Consider the following 21,593-nt stretch of genomic DNA (forward strand, 5'->3'; position numbering starts at 1 on the left):
AGACATGCGTTAATTAGAAACAAGAATGCGAACGGTAAAAGCAGAAATATCAGATTTGGCTTGAGGTTATGAAACCTGACTCATTAAAAGAACTTAGTTTCCCTTCTTCATTTAATGGGTCTGTACTGTCTGTATGCACAAAACAAGAATACGACTGAGCAATGAATGTTTTATCTGGATCAGGAGGCCATGATCAGATCTCTCTATGAACATTTGGTTCATTTCTTATAGTTAAAGAAGTGTGGAAGGTGAATGTGCCCTTCTTAGGAACGTCCAGGATTAATTTCCAGAGAAGCTTATCCAATGTTGTCAAACTGACGGACAGCTGCTGTGTCTCAGATACACTAGAGATAAAAAGGAATTTGATGGTATTTTTGCACTCAAAGCTCCTTGTTCCAAGATGGAACCAAGATCATCAGCTGTAAAAATCTGGATTGAGTGTTCTGCCCCAACTTGCTGAGCATTTCATGTTGATTTACCCCAAACATTTTTTTTCAATTATAATCTTCACAACAAGTTGTGACAGAACCCCACAGCAGATAAACAGGAAACCACAGCCTGTCAATCAAATTCACTCAAGACTCAAGAGTTTAAACAAGATGCATCTCCAACACTGAAGAGAATGATTAATTCAGTTCATAAAATATTTGAATATGGTATGCAGCTCTAACCATGGAATGGTTCCCCCACCCCCCAATAACAGCAAAAAACAACAAAAATCACGTTTAATTCACTGCATTTCTTGACGTTTCTTTGAAACTATTTGTATATTTACTATCAAATTCTGAGTGAAAATTGTTTCAAAGTGTATTTTAAATAATAATAATAATAATTTCTGCTCTAATTAAAGGAAAGCTTCTTTAATGATTTGGTATATTTAAACATTTAGAATCCAACATGATTTGACTGAATCATTATAAATTAAATATTAAAATCATTAATACCATGCATTCTTTTTCTTGGTCTCGCTGTAGAATATAACTTGTTTTTTTCTGAAACAATTGTGTTTTTTATGCAAATGTATAATTCTATTTCATTCTATGAACACTATGAACAACACAAATGAATAAATAACTGGAATAATATTATATATAATCATATGATAATAATATAACTGATGCTGCATTATCTATACAAGTCCCAAAAAGAGGAAATGTCAGTTTCATTGTGGTTCAGAATTGTCAAATTAATTGTTAACCAATAATATGGACTCAATAAACAGTAACTTCCAGAAAAACCTTGAAAAAAAAACATGTCTTGAGAAATAAATCTAATGACTGAAAAATAGCATATTGTTGGCTACTGCCCTTGTAACGTAATCTCTTGCAGATTCTCTGAATAACATGAAAGAGAAGGAAAATTATATGTTTTACAAACAAGAAATTCACATTCCAAGGCATGAAAATTAAATTTCACTTCATTTAATTAACTTTAATCAACATTTAATCGTCCTTCTCCCATTTTCCATCTCAGAATTTTGGGAAGGCTGTCCCTCCCTTGCCTCCCCTGACGAGCTGCCATTGCCATTTGGCAGTTAAATGCTGAATAAATACTAAAGAAGTGACTTCTCTACTATAACACAGCAACTACTAAAAAAAACGGCACCAATATAACCTCCAAGACCATAAAAAATAGAGCTGCATTTTCTTGTCAGCGCCAAATGCATTTAGGCACCTGTTTACCAGGGCCACTAGGGCCAGTCTATGTCAGGGCCTTGTTGGCCACTGTTAGCTTGTAGGCTGCCTGCACTAATGGCTCTCTGTGTGAGGAATTACACCATGCCATGACATGGGAACTCCTTGAAAATGTGTCGGGAACCAGTCGCATTAGCATTTTGGAGACGCATGAATGAGTGTGTTTGTTCTAGTCTGTGAGGTTTGCTGAAAGACCCCATTAACAGCAGGTCTAGAAGGACTGCAGTGTGCCAGGTCAGACCGAAAGTGAACAGAGAGAGAGGGAGAGAAAAGAAAGAAAACAAAGCAAGATAAACAGAGAGGGAGAAGCTAATGAAGGTGTAAAGTTAAGATAATCACTTAAAATAGTCAGAAACGTCAGTAGTGTATTTTAACCCAACTATTAAAGTGATAAAATGATACTCACATGAGATGAAGACTTAGTATATATATACATTTGATAATGTGATTAAAATGTTCATCAAATGCATCAACTGCTAGATTCAAATCTGCATTTGTGCTTTGGATGGTGCTGAGACGGACGCTCTCACTTGTCATGCATCACAACTATTCAGTGTTTACTCTAATATTAGAATATTGTAGGTCGTCTACAAAATGAATAATGCCCCAAAGTTGTTATCTTTTGGTTCATTTCTTTATAGTTTTGATGCTAAATATGTCACACAGCCTAGGCAATTCATGCAGAACCATTGAGTTTTCATGTACGGGTGGATTGGGGAATCAGTCTAAAATATTACAAAATATTTTACGCTCTTGGCTCCTCCCTGTTCTGACTGTTCTGCCTGCACCTGACAGATTACGCTCCTCTCCTGTTCCACGTCCTCCTCCAGAGCCCCCTTCCTCCCTCAGTTTGACTGCTACAACATGAGGACACGCCTTCCCGTAGGGGAACTGAACTGTAGCGTGTTCTGTTTTGGTTTCATTCTAGGCCCTGTTTCCTTTGTTCTCATTTTCCCGCCGCTAGTTTGTTTCTATGGTTACTGATTTGAATTGCACACCTGTTTCAGTTTCTGTTGATTACTTTCCCATGTGTATTTAAGCCCTCAATTCATTCGGTTCTTTGTTCTGTGTCATCTTTAAGTTAAACATAGTTATTTAGCTAAACTTTCTCTTGTTATCTGTGTGTTCTTTTGTTGGACAAAAGGGGAATAACTTAATAATAATTGAATAATTGTGTTTTGTAATATAAACACACTGACCATGTAACATATCCTGCAGCGAATTATAAACAGTAGAGTGTCATTCTTGTTTGTTTGGTGTTTTTTAGGCCGTTGTTTTAGTAAACAATAAGGTACGAGAGGCTGTGCTGTATGGTGAATAAGTCATAGCTGAAGGGCGTTGTTATTAGGCACGACGCGAAGCCTAAAACCCCTTCAGCCGTGACTTATTCACCATACAGCACTAGCCTCGTGCTTTTATAAAACGGTTACCACACAATACAAATATTAAACCCGAAAAATATGCATCTATGCAACTTTCATGAAGTGAAATCACTAAAAGCCTTCCTTCCACTGGAAAAAATAGTCCCTGACCGTAAACAGCAACAGAAGTCACATACATTATTTCCTCATTAGATGGCGGCAAAGGCTTTATTTATGAGTTAGTCAGTCAGTAGAGAAGACTTTTATATTGAAAAGATTCAAACTTGTGAACACAGAAAAGGAAGACGCAACTGACAAATGACTAGGGCACGGGAAAACCCAAGGGGTTAAAATGTTAAAAAGACAAGATATCGCAGTGGACATTCAAACGGTTAAGGGCGTGGCCACTTGAGTGACAGGTGGATTGCCGCTGCTGTCCATCTGCGACATGTTATTAATATAAGAGTTTGTTACAGGTCTGAGATCAGAGGGTGGAATTTGACACTGAAATAAGTTGAGAGCCACCTTTGCAGCGATGACTGTTTTCTCATTACCAGATAAACCAATATTACCTGGAACCCAGCAGAAAAAGATTTTCCTTGCGTAAAAGATCTAATTTAGCTAATATAATTATAATTATGAGATGATCAGTCTCCACAGATTCAAGTACCTGAAGGCAGGATTTTGGAGTCAGTGAAGATTAAGAAATTTTGTTCTTGTCCATTTTCTATATTTTCCACAGCCAGGAGTAAAGTGTCAGGGTCTTGCTCTGGCAGCTTTGTCTGTGTTGTCTTTGTTTCATATCTCTATGTTTGTGTTGTGCTTGAACATATGGTTGTGTTTGTGTTGGCCATGTGCTCCTCTGTTCCTGCCTCCTTGTTTCCCTGTACCACGCCCTCTTGTCTAGTTGAGTCCTCGTTTGTCTGAGTGTTGTCACCTGTTCCTCATGTTCTCTGCTCCCTTGTTTCAGTCCTCGTTTACGTGAGTGTTCACCTGTTCCTTGTCTAAGTGTTCTCACCTGTTACTCTTGTTAACTCCCTTTATGTGTGTGCTCTTTCCCTCATGTGTTGCCAGTTCGTTAGATGTTGTACTACTGTGTACTTCTGTGCTACATAGTTTGTTTCTTGTGACTAAAGTCTACAGTGTTTTATTTGTAGAAGTATTTTGTTCTTTAGTTCTGCCATCGGTCCTGTCTGTCTTGTCTTCTGTGTCTCTAGTTCCAGTCCTGCTAGCAGAGTGTCCCTGACTGCTTACACTCTTGGCTTTGGAGGAAGCCTGGTGCTGAGCCTGAGATCCCTGAGTGCCTTGCTGGAGTACTTACAAGTTCCTGTCTGGCTACTGCTAGTATTCTGAGGTCTCATTCTGCTCTGCCATTTCTACTCTCCAGCTTCCAGTCATCTTGCTAGTTACAAGTGCTGCTCGGCTAGTTACTACGGCTGTCATTGTGTCTCATCCCTGCCTATTGTTTGGACTGTTCACCTCTCCCAACACATCCTGTCTTCTGTCTACTGTTTGTCAATAAAACCTGTTAACACTCGTTCTGCATTTGAGTCCTCCATCATAGACCCGTGACAGAACGAACTGGCCAGTTCAGGACTCAGCAGAATGAGCATCAAGATCCTGCCACCTGCTAACATCCAGGAGAGAATGTCTCGTCATCGTGGTCTCACTGCGCTTCGCCAGGATGGCTTTGAGGTGGGGGGTTTTGCCCAATTCTTTTGGACCATGTCTGTGGGGCTAGATTATAATGACGCTGCTCTCAAGGACATTTTTAACTCCTGCTTGGATGACCCCCTGCCTGCATGGGAGATGGATTCTCTCAGGATTCTGGATTTCTGGGGTTTCTCTAGGTACCTTGGTAATCGCTGTAAGTGGGGAATGCCGCCCAGTCCACCGGAATCTGCTTTCAACAACCACCCTGCTCTTCCTCGCCTGTCTCGTCACATTTATGATCCTCCTCTGGCTTCCACTAAGAAACTAAGATTCAGACGGAATAGGACAGTTCAGTCCACCACAGCTACCCCAGAGTCAGTCAAACCAATCACCATCATCTCTCAGGCATCCAGGTCAGTCACGTCATTTTCTGTTATTCAAGACCCAGTCAAGTCAACCGCTGTCATCTCTCAGACAATTAAGGCAGTTCCAGCCACCTCTGAGTCTGCTGACTTAACCTCTGTTTTCCCAGTAACTACCCAGAGTGTTCCTGTTACTTCTGAGTCTGCTAGGTCTGTTTCAGTCACTGCTGAGTCGACAGTCACTGCTATTCTGCCTGGTTTGGCTGAGTTAGCTGTAGATACTACAGAGGCTGTCCAGCACACAGTATCAGCCCGTCGAAGGAGGAGGAAGAGAAAGGCCTGTGCAGAACAGTCTACAATTCTCCATTCTCAAGCTCCAGGTCCAGTGGTTCCTGAGGTATCAATTCCAGTAGAACCATTTTCTAAGCCATTGACTAGTAATGTCATTCCCTCAGAGACAATTTCTCCCAGTCCTGTCATGTTCACAGAGGTCATTCCCAAGCTGCCTGTTGTCATTGCCGCAGAGGCCTTCTCTGAATGTCTTACAAGTCTTGTCAAGTCCCTAGACATTTCTGCCAAGCCTGTCAAGACGGCAGAATGCGAGCCCGCTGCTGTGAAGGCGGCCCACGAGCCCGCTGCTGTGAAGGCGGCCCACGAGCCCGCTGCTGTGAAGGCGGCCCACGAGCCCGCTGCTGTGAAGGCGGCCCCCGAGCCCGCTGCTGTGAAGGCGGCCCCCGAGCCCGCTGCTGTGAAGGCGGCCCCCGAGCCCGCTGCTGTGAAGGCGGCCCCCGAGCCCGCTGCTGTGAAGGCGGTCCCCGAGCCCGCTGCTGTGAAGGCGGTCCCCGAGCCCGCTGCTGTGAAGGCGGTCCCCGAGCCCGCTGCTGTGAAGGCGGTCCCCGAGCCCGCTGCTGTGAAGGCGGTCCCCGAGCCCGCTGCTGTGAAGGCGGTCCCCGAGCCCGCTGCTGTGAAGGCGGTCCCCGAGCCCGCTGCTGTGAAGGCGGTCCCCGAGCCCGCTGCTGTGAAGGCGGTCCCCGAGCCCGCTGCTGTGAAGGCGGTCCCCGAGCCCGCTGCTGTGAAGGCGGTCCCCGAGCCCGCTGAGGTGAGCGTTGCTCCAGAGAGCGCAGTCCCAGAGCACGCTAATGAGTCAGTCTCCGAGCAAGCCAGCGCTGCCCAGGAGGGCGCTCACGAGTCCGTCCCAGAGCACGTCAGTGCAGCCCAGGAGGGCACTCCTGAGTCAGTCCCTGTACCTGATTCCAAGACCTTCACCAATCCTGCTAGTCATGTCTTTGCCCCCAAGTCTGTCAAGCCCAGTTGGAAGTCCAGACCAGTTAGGCCAGTTCCTGTGTCCAAGAGTACCTCCTATCAAGTTCCCATTCCTCCCGTCTCACCCTCTGCGTTTCCTGGTTATGGTTCCCCTAAGCCGGCACCTCCTTTGTCAGCCTTGAACTTTTTACCCGGTTCTGTTCCCACCCGCCCCATCCCTCCCTCTGTGTTTCCTGGTCAGTTTGGGACTTCTATGTTTATGCCCCACCCGCCTCCCCAGTTGTTGCCTCCTTGGACTTCTATGCCTGTTTTGGACGCCTGGAGGCGTCCATTAGATGGGGGGTACTGTCAGGGTCTTGCTCTGGCAGCTTTGTCTGTGTTGTCTTTGTTTCATATCTCTATGTTTGTGTTGTGCTTGAACATATGGTTGTGTTTGTGTTGGCCATGTGCTCCTCTGTTCCTGCCTCCTTGTTTCCCTGTACCACGCCCTCTTGTCTAGTTGAGTCCTCGTTTGTCTGAGTGTTGTCACCTGTTCCTCATGTTCTCTGCTCCCTTGTTTCAGTCCTCGTTTACGTGACTGTTCACCTGTTCCTTGTCTAAGTGTTCTCACCTGTTACTCTTGTTAACTCCCTTTATGTGTGTGCTCTTTCCCTCATGTGTTGCCAGTTCGTTAGATGTTGTACTACTGTGTACTTCTGTGCTACATAGTTTGTTTCTTGTGACTAAAGTCTACAGTGTTTTATTTGTAGAAGTATTTTGTTCTTTAGTTCTGCCATCGGTCCTGTCTGTCTTGTCTTCTGTGTCTCTAGTTCCAGTCCTGCTAGCAGAGTGTCCCTGACTGCTTACACTCTTGGCTTTGGAGGAAGCCTGGTGCTGAGCCTGAGATCCCTGAGTGCCTTGCTGGAGTACTTACAAGTTCCTGTCTGGCTACTGCTAGTATTCTGAGGTCTCATTCTGCTCTGCCATTTCTACTCTCCAGCTTCCAGTCATCTTGCTAGTTACAAGTGCTGCTCGGCTAGTTACTACGGCTGTCATTGTGTCTCATCCCTGCCTATTGTTTGGACTGTTCACCTCTCCCAACACATCCTGTCTTCTGTCTACTGTTTGTCAATAAAACCTGTTAACACTCGTTCTGCATTTGAGTCCTCCATCATAGACCCGTGACATAAAGCACAAGCTTCAGCTAAAGAACTGTGTGAAGAGTTTTAAAAGAGAGACTTAAGTTTTGAGAAATGTGTCCTATCGATTGTAAAAAATAAAATAATAATAAACTGTAAACAAAGACAATTACGGACAATTTGAGATAGAAACACAGGGCAATAAATACCAGAGCAAACGAGAAACCAAACAAGACATAGGTGAAAAACATAATCAGTAACCATAGAAACAATCAGAGAAACAGGAACTGAACACATGCAAAACAGAAACTAAACCAAACCTTGACAGACACTCAACTTTTTAGAATACACTGCAGTTTGTTATATTGATCCATGTTTACATTACATACAGTACAAAATTAAGTTTATCCTTTTGTATAAAGAAATTGAAAGACGAACACCTTTGTAGTTTTTTTTTTATAGATTTAGAATATATTTCAATATGTTATTACTCGTATCAATATGGTATTACTAAATGTAGCAAATTCTGTCTTATTCAGTTTTGTATTATGTTTTAACTTAGGTTTCATAGTTTTGAAAAGATCATGTAAAGATCGATGTGAAAATTGGCCTGTAGATACATAGAGTTTTGGTGGAGGTTGTAAAAGATATAGTTATTGAATGATAAATGATCCATAGACTGCTGTTGTGATCACTGTGTGAAGAGTTTTAAAAAGTGACTTAAAGCTGCAGTAGGGAGTTTTGAGAAAACGTTGACTTAGCCTGAAAATTTGAACAAGCACAACTTACAGGTCCCACCCCCTTGCTCTCTGCTGCGCTACAGCCCTCCCTCCACAGCTCGTCCTCCACAGCGGAGCCTGTCGTGAACGCGCAGGCTAGTAAACAGGGCCACCGATAACAGCGGATAAAAAGTTATATGGCACATTCACTAATAGGGAATAAACGTCAACAATATGCTTTACATTGACTATGGCCTGCCCATACTTTGACTACAAACTTGGTCCTCAAATCATTATGTATTTTGCAATAGCCTACATGTAACTTTATAACGTTGCACTCTTTCTATAAGTTATAAATAGCTAGTAAGATAACGTTAATATAACGGTAACTAACGTTACAGTATGCAAGTAATTATTCTAGCGATATATAATGCTAGATAAGGTGTGCTAGTACATTATTTCAGCAACATGACAAGCCAGTGAATTAGCAGGTTTCAATTGTTGCTTAGCAGAGTGTGTGACATTTTATCTACATGTTATGCGGCTAGAGTTTTGACACCGAGTCAATGGGCTCTGTGTAATTCTTTCTTTTTCGCTTGTTTATCGTCATCAGTCTTTTTCCTTTTACCTCTTTGTTTTATGAGCAGGTATCACTCGAGAATTGGCAGTTTAGGTTGTTTCTCCGTCATAAGCACAGCTGCAGCACGCCGGCAATCTTGAGTTTGAACGACGGCTCGCGCTGTGCAAGAGAGGGGTGTGATCAGCGCGTACACGAGCGTGATTGACACTGCTAAGACATTCCTCCTGGCTCTGATTGGTTGTTTCTGACCGGGAGCGTGTATTTCTTGCAAATGGCAATAGGACCACTGGGAGGAGCCAGAGGAGCTTGATTTTTACACAGATTATCTGTCTCATATTCTACTGTCAGGACATAATGACAGTTTTAGCAAATACATTTTTTCAAAAGTTACCTACAGCAGCTTTAAGTATTGAAAATTGGTCCTAGCAATTGTTAAAAAAAAAAAAAAAAAAAAAAAAAAACTGTTATGAATGAAGCTTGAACATTGCTCACCACTACACCTGGAATCTTCCTTTTATTTTATCACAGAAACTTGCTTTTGAATAACAGCTCAGTGATAATTCTGCTCAGACAATGGAAGAACATGTGTTACACACTTTAACTCAAAAAGTATTTTATACCTTTGTCTCAATACTCTGAACGCACGAGTGTGTCGGCGTGTATCTGCACGCATTGTATATGCAAAGGGTGTGTGTCTGCGTGCGTGCATCAGGCTCTGTGGGAGAGAATGAGAGTGGTGAGTAATCAGAAATCCCTAAGGCTTTACAGCAATGTTATCATTTTTGCCACATGTAACAGCTTGTTGAGGAAAACACCCAGCCCAGCAACCATATTCCCAAACAACATCCACACTTCACCTAAAGAGGACACTTAATCTTCAGAGAGGCAAGGACTGTGCAGAAATTAATCCACACTTATTGTGTTCGCATAAATGCAGCGGTATGATTCAAAATCAAATATACAGAGTTTATTATTATATCATTTTAAATACAAAATACATTCTACATTAAATTCCACATTACAAAATTAAATCAAGAGATTTTTAAGTTATATTCAGTTTTTATTTATGAAGGTGATAAAAAAGGTGCGTATTTAAGATGCGGAATCTTCTTTTAATGAGCAGCTGAACTATGAAAAGGCCCAATGTTTTGATAACTCCGGCCTTTGTCTGCCTTGAGGATATATTTATTTCAATGCCTGAAAATTTCAATGACTGAAAAGAGCTTTAGACAGGAAGTTGTTTTTAACATTTTGTGGTACATGAATAGGAAAAGATTTACTGATCATTTGAAGTCGAATGAGTACGGCATTGAGCATGTGATATTAATGAATTTCATGCATAGCATATTGAAGTGTATGTCTAAATGTATAAGGTTTAACAAAAAGGGGGGGAAATGATTTAGACAAAAATCTGACTAGATGAGCCATGTTCGAAGTCAAATAGACTACCATTCAGAAGAGAAAGTATAACTATTTTCTGCTTTAGTACAGTATATTGTAAAATGTAATTTATTCCTCTGATGAGTTTTCAGCATCATTAATCCAGTCTTCAGTGTCACGTGATCCTTCAGAAATCATTCTAATGTTGATTTGCTTTTTGGTTTTACTTTTTTTTATTGAAAGCTTTTGCAACATTATAAATGTTTCACTGTTACTTTTGATCAATTGAATGCATATGGTCCTTGCTGAATAAAAGTATTATATTTTATGGTAACACTTTAGAATACGGTTCCTTCGTTAATGAATAACTACACAAGAACCAATGATTAACACAATATTAACAATCTAGTAACTATTATTAACTAACAAGAAACTCTGATTAACGAACTAGTAAGTAATAGCGCACAGATGAAAGTGGTGCACTATTAACTAATCAATAACTACTATTTTTTAATGCTTCCCAGAGAACTACTGAAAAAGTTTCATAATTCATGCAAAACTAATCAATAACCAATGCAGGAAAAATGACTAGCACTACATTAACATTTTAACTGCTACTGTAAACAATACACAAGGTTGTTTACATCATTAATATGTAATAGCATAGCAGACTTATGATTTGGGAAAGCTGTTAATAATTGGCCTATGCTGTCTATTTATCAACTGAATATTTTAAAGTTGTCGGGACCTTACTTGTCCTGTGGCCAATTTTCCGGCATTCCTCTGGACTGGCATTGAATCACTCGAGTCATGGTGAGTACTGGGACATATTGAGTCATCAGCCATCCAAATACCATATACAGTGATTTTATCATTTAACCATACCTCCCAAAAAAATATGTTTTTATGTATGTCTCCTAGCTCATATATAATGTGTGTGTGTGTGTGTGTGTGTGTGTGTGTGTGTGTGTGTGTGTGTGTGTGTGTGTGTGTGTGTGTGTGTGTGTGTGTGTGTGTGTGTGTGTGTGTGTGTGTGTGTGTGTGTGTGTGTGTGTGTGTGTGTGTGCATATCTTGTGAGTGATTAGAAGATTCTACACTTTATTGGCTTTTCATTAGTAACTACTGTAAGAATCATGGAAAACAAACTAGTAATGACTCAAGTGTTACTACATACTTCTAAAGAAATTTTCTAAAAGTATACCATTTAAAAGTTCACCAAAAATCTCAAACGCTTGAATTTACTTTTGTGTTTGGTTGCACAAATCATGACTAGATCATGTAGAAACACTTGAGTCATTACTAGTTAGTTCCCATGATCTTCACTTTAGAATACGGATCCAAATAATTAGTAATTCCCATAGAAGTATGTAGTAACACTTGAGTCATTACTAGTTTGTTACCATGATTCTTACAGTAGTTACTAATGAAAAGCCAATAAAGTGTAGAATCTTCTAATCACTCACAAGATATGCACACACACATACACACACACATATTATATATATGAGCTAGGAGACATACAAAAAAACATATTTTTTTGGGAGGTAGGTTAAATAATAAAATAACTGTATATGGTATTTGGATGGCTGATGACTCAATATGTTCCAGTACTCACCATGACTCGAGTGATTTAATGCCAGTCCAGAGGAATGCCGGAAAATTGGCCACATGACAAGTAAGGTCCCAACAACTGCCTTTAAAAATCCATTTCTTTAAAATATTCAGTTGATAAATAGACAGCATAGGCCAATTATTAACAGCTTTCCCAAATCATAAGTCTGCTATGCTATTACATATTAATAATGTAAACAACCTTGTGTATTGTTTACAGTAGCAGTTAAAATGTTAATGTAGTGCTAGTCATTTGTCCTGCATTGGTTATTGATTAGTTTTGCATGAATTATGAAAATGTTCAGTAGTTCTCTGGGAAGCATTAAAAAAAATAGTAGTTATTGATTAGTTAATAGTGCACCACTTTCATCTGTGCGCTATTACTTACTAATTCGTTAATCAGTGTTTCTTGTTAGTTAATAATAGTTACTAGATTGTTAATATTGTGTTACTCATTGGTTCTTGTGTAGTTATTCATTAACGAAGGAACCGTATTCTAAAGTGTTACCTATTTTATCTTTAAAAAAATCTTACCATATCTGTTTGAACATCAGCTGAATGATATTTTAATGTGGCTGAAAAATGTATTTATTTGGCTTTGCATTGTGCTAAAGAACAACACTTAATCGTGGTAAAAGCACGGTAAACAATTGTTCTCCTGCTTCATTTTAGATATGCCTATTTTGCTTGGAATTTTAAGCAATATAACATGTAAAAACATTTAATAACTGCTTCTGCTTATCCCTGTTATCCGACAGGAAAGTGAATACAGGTGATGAGGGGCTGTGAGCGACACACACTTCAGGAGGTGCTAGTGAGATTAGATTGAGAAGAGGGACCCCAGAGAGGAGCCTCATTAACATATGAATCTTATTCAGCTTGATAGAAAAGAAACAGATCTGGGGAACAGACCCAAAATGATTTTTTTTTTAAAGAATCATGAAAGAAAAAAAAATCTAAGCAACATTTGGCTCCCTTCACACACTGTAACATCAATGCAGTGTGAAACTTTCTTGATCTAATATAAATCATGTCACACCTCAAATAACCTGCACTAACCTGTAAAAACATCTCACAGTAGCAGCCATGTTCCTCATACTTTTCCTGTTCTGTGATGACTGACATTTTTGTTGCTCCCATTGGGCAATATGTAAGATAAACAGCATCTGAATCCACAGTCTTTCATTTGAACCAGAGTGTGACTGTCAAATTATTGTTTCTGTACCCTCAATGGATTTGACTGAGTCATATGAATCACGCCAAAGATGAGAGGAGGAGGAGGATGTCTGTGGGACAAATGGAAAACATATTTACTTCATGTTCCAGTGTAAGAGGAACATTGTCAATATGGGTAGGTGGGTGGCTGGGGAAAGGGGATTATTTTGAGACTGTCATGAGTGGCCTCAGAGGGAAGTGTGAGCGAGAAAGGTTATTCTATATCGGGACACACAGTGAGAGCTCTGTTGAGCCGTGTGAGATGGGCTGAATTGGACTGAAGTACACTACAAGTGCCAGCAAACCATGTCTACAGTATGTGCACTTTGGAGGAATGTGTGCCATTGTGCCTGTCAATGGGGAGGACGTTTTTCAAGTGGGTTACAAAGAGTGTACAGGGCGTTGGGAGTGGGTGTCTATTGTATGAGTGTGTATTTGTATATTGCGTGCATGTTTCGAGCCCAGATCTTTCTTGTCCTCTCGCTCAATGGGTGGCATCGTTATAGAATATTGTTTCCTCTCCTCAGAAGTGCCATGGAAAGCCGCGGAAACCATGCGAGATGGTAATTACATTAGCTGCGGTCAGCGGGAGAAGTCACGACCCCATTTCCATCAACTCACTTTGATGACAGAACATCAATGTAACACTTACTCCAAGGAGTTTGATAGTAAACATGACTGTTGGTACACTAAAAGTGAAATGTACGATAAATCCAGGGTGATGTTATTAGTATTCGTAGGAGTTTGTATGTAACGTTTACATGGATAGACATTGAAAACTATGATTAGGTCATGATGATCGACTAGTATTGGCCTTTTCACTCACTGTTTTTTGAGCATCCCGCCGTCAAATTAAAAATAGTTCAAACTAGTCTTGAACTAGTCTAGTGCTAGACCCATATACAGTATTCGTCAGCCCTCGTGATGGGACAATATTTGGCCATTTTTGCAATTGCTACTAACATTGGTCGATTACCGATTAACAGAAGAGTTTTATCTCCCAACTCCCTGCCAAGTTCTACTGACAATAGATAGAAAACAAATATGTAACTTTTTGTAAGTGTAATGTCAGTTTTCATTTCATTTCATCAGGTTTGTGTGCAAATCAAATTGTAATTACATTTTAATTATATAAATCAGCATTATATCAGCTGTCAGACACCCTAGGTATCACAACCCACGCAGACTAATTTTGAAATTTGACATTTGTTTAAAATGATGTTGCTTCTTACACGATTCGTAACACATTCAAAGTGAAATGTACAGTGAGTGGCACTAAAAGCACCTCCAGTTTGATCTGAAACAGATAAATGTGAATCTGGCTACATTTTATTATGTTTGTTATTGTTGTTGAGCAAACGAATCATAGAAGTTCAGAAATGAAATGCCCAGTGTTTGGCGCTAAAAGGTTAATACTGTGCGTCCCCCAAGGGTCCATATTGGGCCCCATGCTGTTTTCTCATACATGTTTCCCTTGGGGTCCATTTTCAAAAATTTTCCTTCCATTGTTATGCGGATGATGTACAAATCTATTTGCCTGTCAAAACAAATGACAAAGTCTCAATTTAGCCATTGCTTAAGTATAAACAAACTGGGTGTGCATTTTTTTTTTATCTTATCTAGTTGAATCTTGTATAACTTGAATTTGAAATTGGTTGAATTATTCTGATGAGTTAAAATAATGATAATATTTTTGACAATGTGGATGTAACGCTTAGTTCAAGGAAGATGGTGATTCAATAACATAAGATTAAATAACTCTCAGATTAAACAGCCAATATGCAAGACAGCGTGCTGACACAAACAATACCAGACCACAACTGAATGACAAGGAGGAACTTAAATACACTGTGATGGTGAGACAAAATAACGAACAGCTGTAATGATTAGTGTTAGTGTCCATGGTAACTGATGAGTGGCAGGAAACTAGAACAAAGGAACACATGTGACTAACGAAAACAAACAGAACATAATGGTGACAGTGGAACACAAAAGGAAATTTTTTGGCCCACTGATCTATATGACTAGATTGCTCATCATGACATCATAAAAAGTGAAGCCACTGCGCCGCCATATTGGTTTCCCCTAGTATTCCCTGACATTCTATTGAATTAATAGGAAATCATCAGATTTGTATGAGAAAACATGACCTAACAAGTCAGCTTTTTTATATCGGTCATATCATCCATATCAATGTTATATATCATCATATCGTCACTCCAGCCCTAAAACTTGTATAGTTTTTTTGTCAGTGTTTTTAAAAATTATGCAGAATATACGAGTTGTCAATAGAATATATAACAATACAATATTTGGTGTATAATTTTACCCCAAAATTCAGCATATTGACACAAAATGAGAACTGCAAATCCACCGTCCGCTGTCTGGAGTCCAGTTGTTTCTGTGAATTGCAGCGATTGCATTTGCTTCCCTGTTCTGTAGCTTTCGGCAGTCTGTAAAAATATACCTCAGATTTCTTGTCATATCTATTTATATAGTCGATCTCAAAGCTCTTTCCCATTTTAGATGTGTTTTGTGTGTTTTTTGCGGCATTCACACTAAAAACCAATGTTGCCACTCAGTCTTTTTGCCACTCAGTGGGCGTAACCGCAGTCACTCGAGGCGACGGTGACGTCACGCGCATACCCTCTATAAGGTATTGTATGTATTGTAATCGTTAATGCATATTCAAATCAATTTCTGATAAAAATCCCATGTATGTTCATGCTTAATATTTCCTGCATAATTACATACATAAATAAATCTATTTCACGTTAGTTCAGTTACCTGTGTGTCGGTAGTGTGCCGTAGACACACCCATCTTAACTATTTCGATATATCGATTATTCTGCTAAAAAAAGATCATAAGCATTACAGAAAATGTTCGAAGTATCAATTAATGTACATACATATATCTGAAAAACGATTCATGTGCGACTGATCCGCTGCAAATCGGGTGATTTTAGGGCAATGTTTGGCTGTAAGTCAATGATGCCCTCTGTCGGTAGAGAATCGTAAGATGGCCCCTGGAACACTTCAAGAGGCTTCAATGAGCCAATTGAGCAATCCAGTCATTTATATGGATCCGTGTTTTGGCCATGACTTGAAAGTTAATGGGTCCAATGTTGTTTTGGACCCCATTGACTTTCATTGATAAAAAACAGTTGAGACATTCTTCAAAATGTCTGAAGAAGAAAGTCAGACTGCAGGTTTTGGAACAACATGAGTGTAAGGGACATCTGAATATTCATGTTTGTGTGAAGTACTCCTTTAATTAAATATTATATAGTTCTTATTTGATCAGTCATATTAAATAATACTTCTGACTTGTATTCAATTTAGAATTTACCACCTGAAGCACATTTTAGGTTGACAACCAAAACATTTTTTACATGTGAAAATAGAAAATGCAGATTAAAAGAAACTCAGAAATAAAGATGGGATTCCATTTTTCTCATCTCAAATCTCGTTTCATTCTCAAATGTTATTTAGGGGTTTGCTGTGCTGCATGCATAAAAAGGAGAACTGCTACAGTGTATTTGTACTTGAGCATGTTTGTGGTGTTCATGTAAAGCTTATGTCTGATATTAGGGTCTCAGCAGGGTATTTGAGTCTCTCTGGATTTGCCAATTACCCGCTCCCAGTCAAGTTGGGTCACAATGAAAGAGGTTCGACCTATTTCTCTGTGAAAAGCTGTAGCAGCCTGAATAGACAGACTTCAGAGAACAAACTATAGCCCCTGCCCTGAGCGACCTCTTCTTTCTCGTGTGCCTGAGAAGAGCCCAAACGTACACAATACACATGCTTTGCTCCGCCATCCAGCCTGGTTAACACACTAAATAAAGTTAAATTAAATTATTCCACTATTTCACTGAATTATTGCAGAGGAGTAAAAGGCCAAAAACTTGCCACCATTGGTAACTTGTAAATTATTTGCAAGTTTTTTTTATAGTATTTAATTGTATTTCAATATTGCAGTATTATTTCAATATTATTATTCCAAATGTAACATTCTGCTATTTCTGCCTAACTGGTACAGAAATAAAGAAAAGACTGAGGTGTTTTGCAATTATACTTCAAATAACTTTGTGCACTGGCATGATTCTTTTTGTAAAAGTAATTAATTAGGATTAACAAATGTAGTTTTCTCGAGATATGATTTAACATGCCATTAGTTAACTCATGCCCATCATGTGTGTGATGGATGAGAGTTAGAGTGACACACTTTGAAATCAAGAATTGTGTGACAAATTGCAAATCCTTTGCATTATTCATTGTTAAATAAACGTGCCTTACCTGATTTCAGTCGATGTTAAGCTCCAGATGGCTCCTGTCACAAGAGATGAACAGGGTGACACCAACACGCAAACTTTTCCACGCACTCCGTGACTGAGCGCGTCACCCTCCTCCCTAATCAAGCGGTGAGCGCGCGCCACATCTACGTGCACTGGCAGGAACGCGAACTAGAACGACCACTAGTTAACACGAGAATGAGGATTTTATTTCTATCTTAAAAGGGGGACCCTTAAAACTTTAATTAGTGTCCATGCTACAATTATTACATAAAAATGCAATCACACACGTGTAAGAGTTTAGCTGGTCATATTTATAGGCAACTGTAATTCCAGGCATTAGGCTACGGAGGCATTTTCGCACATTTCACAGATCATAACTGTGTTTCATTACCTTATATATCGTTCATATAAATACCTTAATAAGGTTTTTGAAGTAGGCCTACTTACCACCATACAATTAGGCCTATATGTAGCCTATATTCTTCATACTATTCTGTGGTAATATACAGTTACAGTTAGCATTTTACATGTAGGCTATTATGCATTACTCGCTTTTTAATTGCTAATGGAACAGCTTGTAGCGAAACTTAAAGCTGCTGTCCGTAACTTTTTTGGGTTAAAAATTATCCAAAATAATAATAATAAAAAAAAACATAACCAGCCAGTGTTAAAAAATATCTGCTTGCTTTTGCCCGATTCAAAACGGTTAGCTTGTAATAATGATTTTAATTCCAGTGGTACTGGTGGATTTCCGCGGGAAATTCGAGCATGTCTTTGCGTCATTACGTCACATCTGTACACATAAAGAAGGCGTCCCGGTCGGCTATATTGCGTGAGGATGTTGGAGGTGGACATTTTTAGCCTTTTCTCACAGCATTAAATAATTAAACTTATGGCGGATCCAGAAAGGTTCAAACGACAATCACCAGTGACAACTGGACATTCACCACTTGTAAAACCCCAAATAATTCGGACTTCGGAGTGGGTAGAGAAAAAAGAGACTGCAACTGGCCCACGCGAAAACAAGGATAAACATCGGTTCAAAACGGACGCAGAGACGGCTTTTTTTCTTTTAGGACAGGTAAGACATTTCAATAGTTCAATCGTGTAACAGTAGCACACTTGTTCGCTTAATTCACACAGTTACGGAGTTTCCTGTCTTTATTCGTTTAGCTATTATGGTAAATATTTTGTGCTAGCTATGAGAGGGAGCAATTCACCTCTACTCCAAGCAAACCAAACCGGCCTCCTCCGAAATTATATATAGTTTTAAATATGCATCGGATTACAGATAAGTGTTTTTTTTTGTTTTGTTTTTTTTTTCTCAAAGAAAACCAGTAAAGAAACATTAATTTATTGGTATGACAATTAGAAATTAGACTGCACAGAAATAGAAACTGAACTACAGGGTAATCATAATACACATTAAAAAAATGTAGTCACAATGCTGATGTTGATAATTTGAGAACAAAGTATAATTTGAAAGGTTTGACGCGATCTTTATATTTAATCAGCACGATTTACTGCAAGGCTTTCCCCCCTTAGTTGATGTGGATGTTACTTACTTGTTCAGATGACATTTTCCGATGAAAATTCGTATGTTGTCATGGTCATACTGTAGGCCTACTTCCAAAAGTAGAATGTGTGATTCTGAATGCCAGTTTCCACATCGGTGCGGTGACTGACAGACTCGCAGTCTCAAAACATTGTGTTCATCCGCGCTGTTTCATGCCGATGTGCAACTCACGCAAAGTTAATAATTCCGCGAATAACTGCAATTACAGATTTCAAACAGAGATGGCGACAAAGAGGAAAAATGCCGGACTGCAGCTTTAAAAAGACTAGACCTGACTTTCTATATGTCGACTCGGGACGTTTTTGCCAGGAAAATCAAAAGGATGTGACGTTTACGCGCTTCCGAGAGCATCTTACGTTTTATAACACATGGTTCAGGATAATACCGAAAGACCTATTCTGTAATATCTGTATCATGCAAAGAAAAGGGATAATTCAAAAATATAGTCTCACATAGCCAGATCTATCTCGAATATGGCCTACTTTGCTACTGTGTAATTTTAATTAGTCTCACCTAGCTGTCGTCGGGATGCCGGTTAATTGCTTAAACAAATTCACATCACTATGATCAGATGCTTTCCTAAATGCAGTTTTCTCACTGCTGTCATTTTTGTTGTGTGTTTATTTTGTTATTGAGCGGAAATTAAGCGAGCAGTAGGCTACTTACATTCATCGTATTGCAGCAGCATGGACGGCGCCGGGATGTTTCTTAATAGTATCGCTCGCTGCAAAGGTATTTCCAACTTCTTTTACTTCTGAGCAAAAAAAATGAGAGAGAAAAAAACTTTGTTGTGACTCGTGAGTACATGGGGCATTGAATCACGTCCAGTCTTTTTTTAACGTGTGTGATATGCACAAGTGTCAGCACGAGCAAGTTCCTGGCTGCAGTTCACTTAATGACCGCTGGAGTCGCTAATAACAAGTGTTTCTGAATTCTACATGCCCCTAACAAGGTTAGTTCACCCAAAAATGAAAATTATGTCATTAATGACTCACCCTCATTTCTGTCCCTCCATTGAAAATGTATGTACGGTATACTGTCCTTGTCCAGAAATTAAATAAAGACATCATCAAAGTAGTCCATGTGACATCAGTGGGTTAGTTAGAATTTTTTGAAGCATCGAAAATACATTTTGGTCCAAAAATAACAAAAACTACGACTTTATTCAGCATTGTATTCTCTTCCGGTTCTGTTGTCAAGCCACGTTCAGTGACGCTGCTGACGTGTTATCTAGTGAGCCCGAGCTTCGTTTACAGTCTGAGGGAGACGCACAGAACTGGAAGACAATACAATGCTGAATAAAGTCGTAGTTTTTGTTATTTTTGGACCAAAATGTATTTTCGATGCTTCAAAAAATGATAACTAACCCACTGATGTCACATGGACGACTTTGATGATGTCTTTATTTCCTTTCTGGACAAGGACAGTATACCGTACATACATTTTCAATGGAGGGACAGAAAGCTCTCGGACTAAATCTAAAATATCCGAAGATGAACGGAGGTCTTAGGGGCTTGGGACGACATGAGGGTGAGTCATTAATGACATAATTTTCATTTTTGGGTGAACTAACCCTTTAACATTACAAAAAATGTTTACAGTGAAGTGTGTGGCAGACTGGCAGTACATTATTTATTTATGTTTGTTTTTTATTCTATTTTTGTCTTTACATTTCCTTATATTCTATATTGTTTCCTATTTTACAGCACTTTGGGTCAACTTTTGGTGTTTTAAATGTGCTTTATAAATAAACTTGGCTTGGTTTGACACGATATCCTCCAAAACTTGCAATCTAAGCAGTGGAGACCACTCCAGCACTTAAACTGGGGTACTCTCTCAGTTAGTTCCACTCATTTCCACAGCTTTTCAAACTCATTATTACTGTAGCTGCAGCCATGTCAGGTCCCTCTGAGTGCTCACTTAAAGCCATTTAAACCAAGTCTATTTAAACTGCAGGGTCCGCGGGACACCAACGAGTGCACGGCTGCAAAGTGCTTATCCTTCTGGCTCAGAATTCAGAGGCCTTAATATGTGTGTACACCTATGTTAGGGATTTTCTGCTCACTTTTGGAGACAGGGGTTGGAGGTGCTGTTCACCGTTCACGAGATGTGTAATTTACTTTGCTTACCCAAGCTGAACATAAACTAGCAGAGGTCAACACTAAGAGGGTTTCCGAGTAGGCCATATTTCTTAGTATTATCTTCCCCGAATTACCTTTAAAAGTGAATATGAATGACCTTAGAGTGTCAGGAATCACTAATCAGAGTTAAAATGAACTCTACTATACTTAACATGCTGTAATTGCTTTTTAATCTTGGTTCAGGAGGGCAGTTAATGTCCAGCCATGCACGTAATTGGTCCTTCTGCTTTCTCTTAGTTATTACATGCAATTGCTGGATAGCTCTGTTTGAATCCTATTACAAAAATGTTGTCATGATTCATAATGTGCGATTACAATACTGGGTGATATAATACTTCAGTATAACCCTAAATTCATTCATGCAAAGTGCTTCCTCATATTTTGTAAGTATTGATTGAAAGCTGAAAGTTATTGTGAAATCTCATTTTGGATACATGCTGATTATAGTTTTGTTGAATGAATCTATTGCTGGTGCATTTTTACATTTCGTTGTGTTTTAAAAATACAAAACATATGGTAATGGTGTTTATTTTCATGATACACTGCAGTTATTTAAGTGACTTAGTAATCAGCCTTATTTATTTAATTATATTTATATTTTTTGTGCATGACCCCTCAGGATCT

At 39.4% G+C, this 21,593-nt stretch overlaps 1 protein-coding gene across 1 annotated transcript in view; it reads right to left on the bottom strand.

Annotated features, from left to right (window-relative positions):
- LOC130072537 (neural cell adhesion molecule L1-like protein) overlaps positions 1 to 17,347 on the bottom strand; it is a 35,173-nt gene extending 17,826 nt beyond the window's left edge. Inside the window, exon 1 of the mRNA XM_056237680.1 lies at positions 17,254 to 17,347. The gene's annotated coding sequence lies outside the window, so the exon portion shown is untranslated. The remainder of the gene's footprint in view (positions 1 to 17,253) is intronic.
- Positions 17,348 to 21,593: the final 4,246 nt, after the last annotated feature.

This window comes from Rhinichthys klamathensis, unplaced genomic scaffold, assembly GCF_029890125.1.
Source record: "Rhinichthys klamathensis goyatoka isolate OS25496 unplaced genomic scaffold, OSU_Roscu_1.1 h1tg000492l_1, whole genome shotgun sequence".
NCBI lineage: Eukaryota > Metazoa > Chordata > Actinopteri > Cypriniformes > Leuciscidae > Rhinichthys > Rhinichthys klamathensis.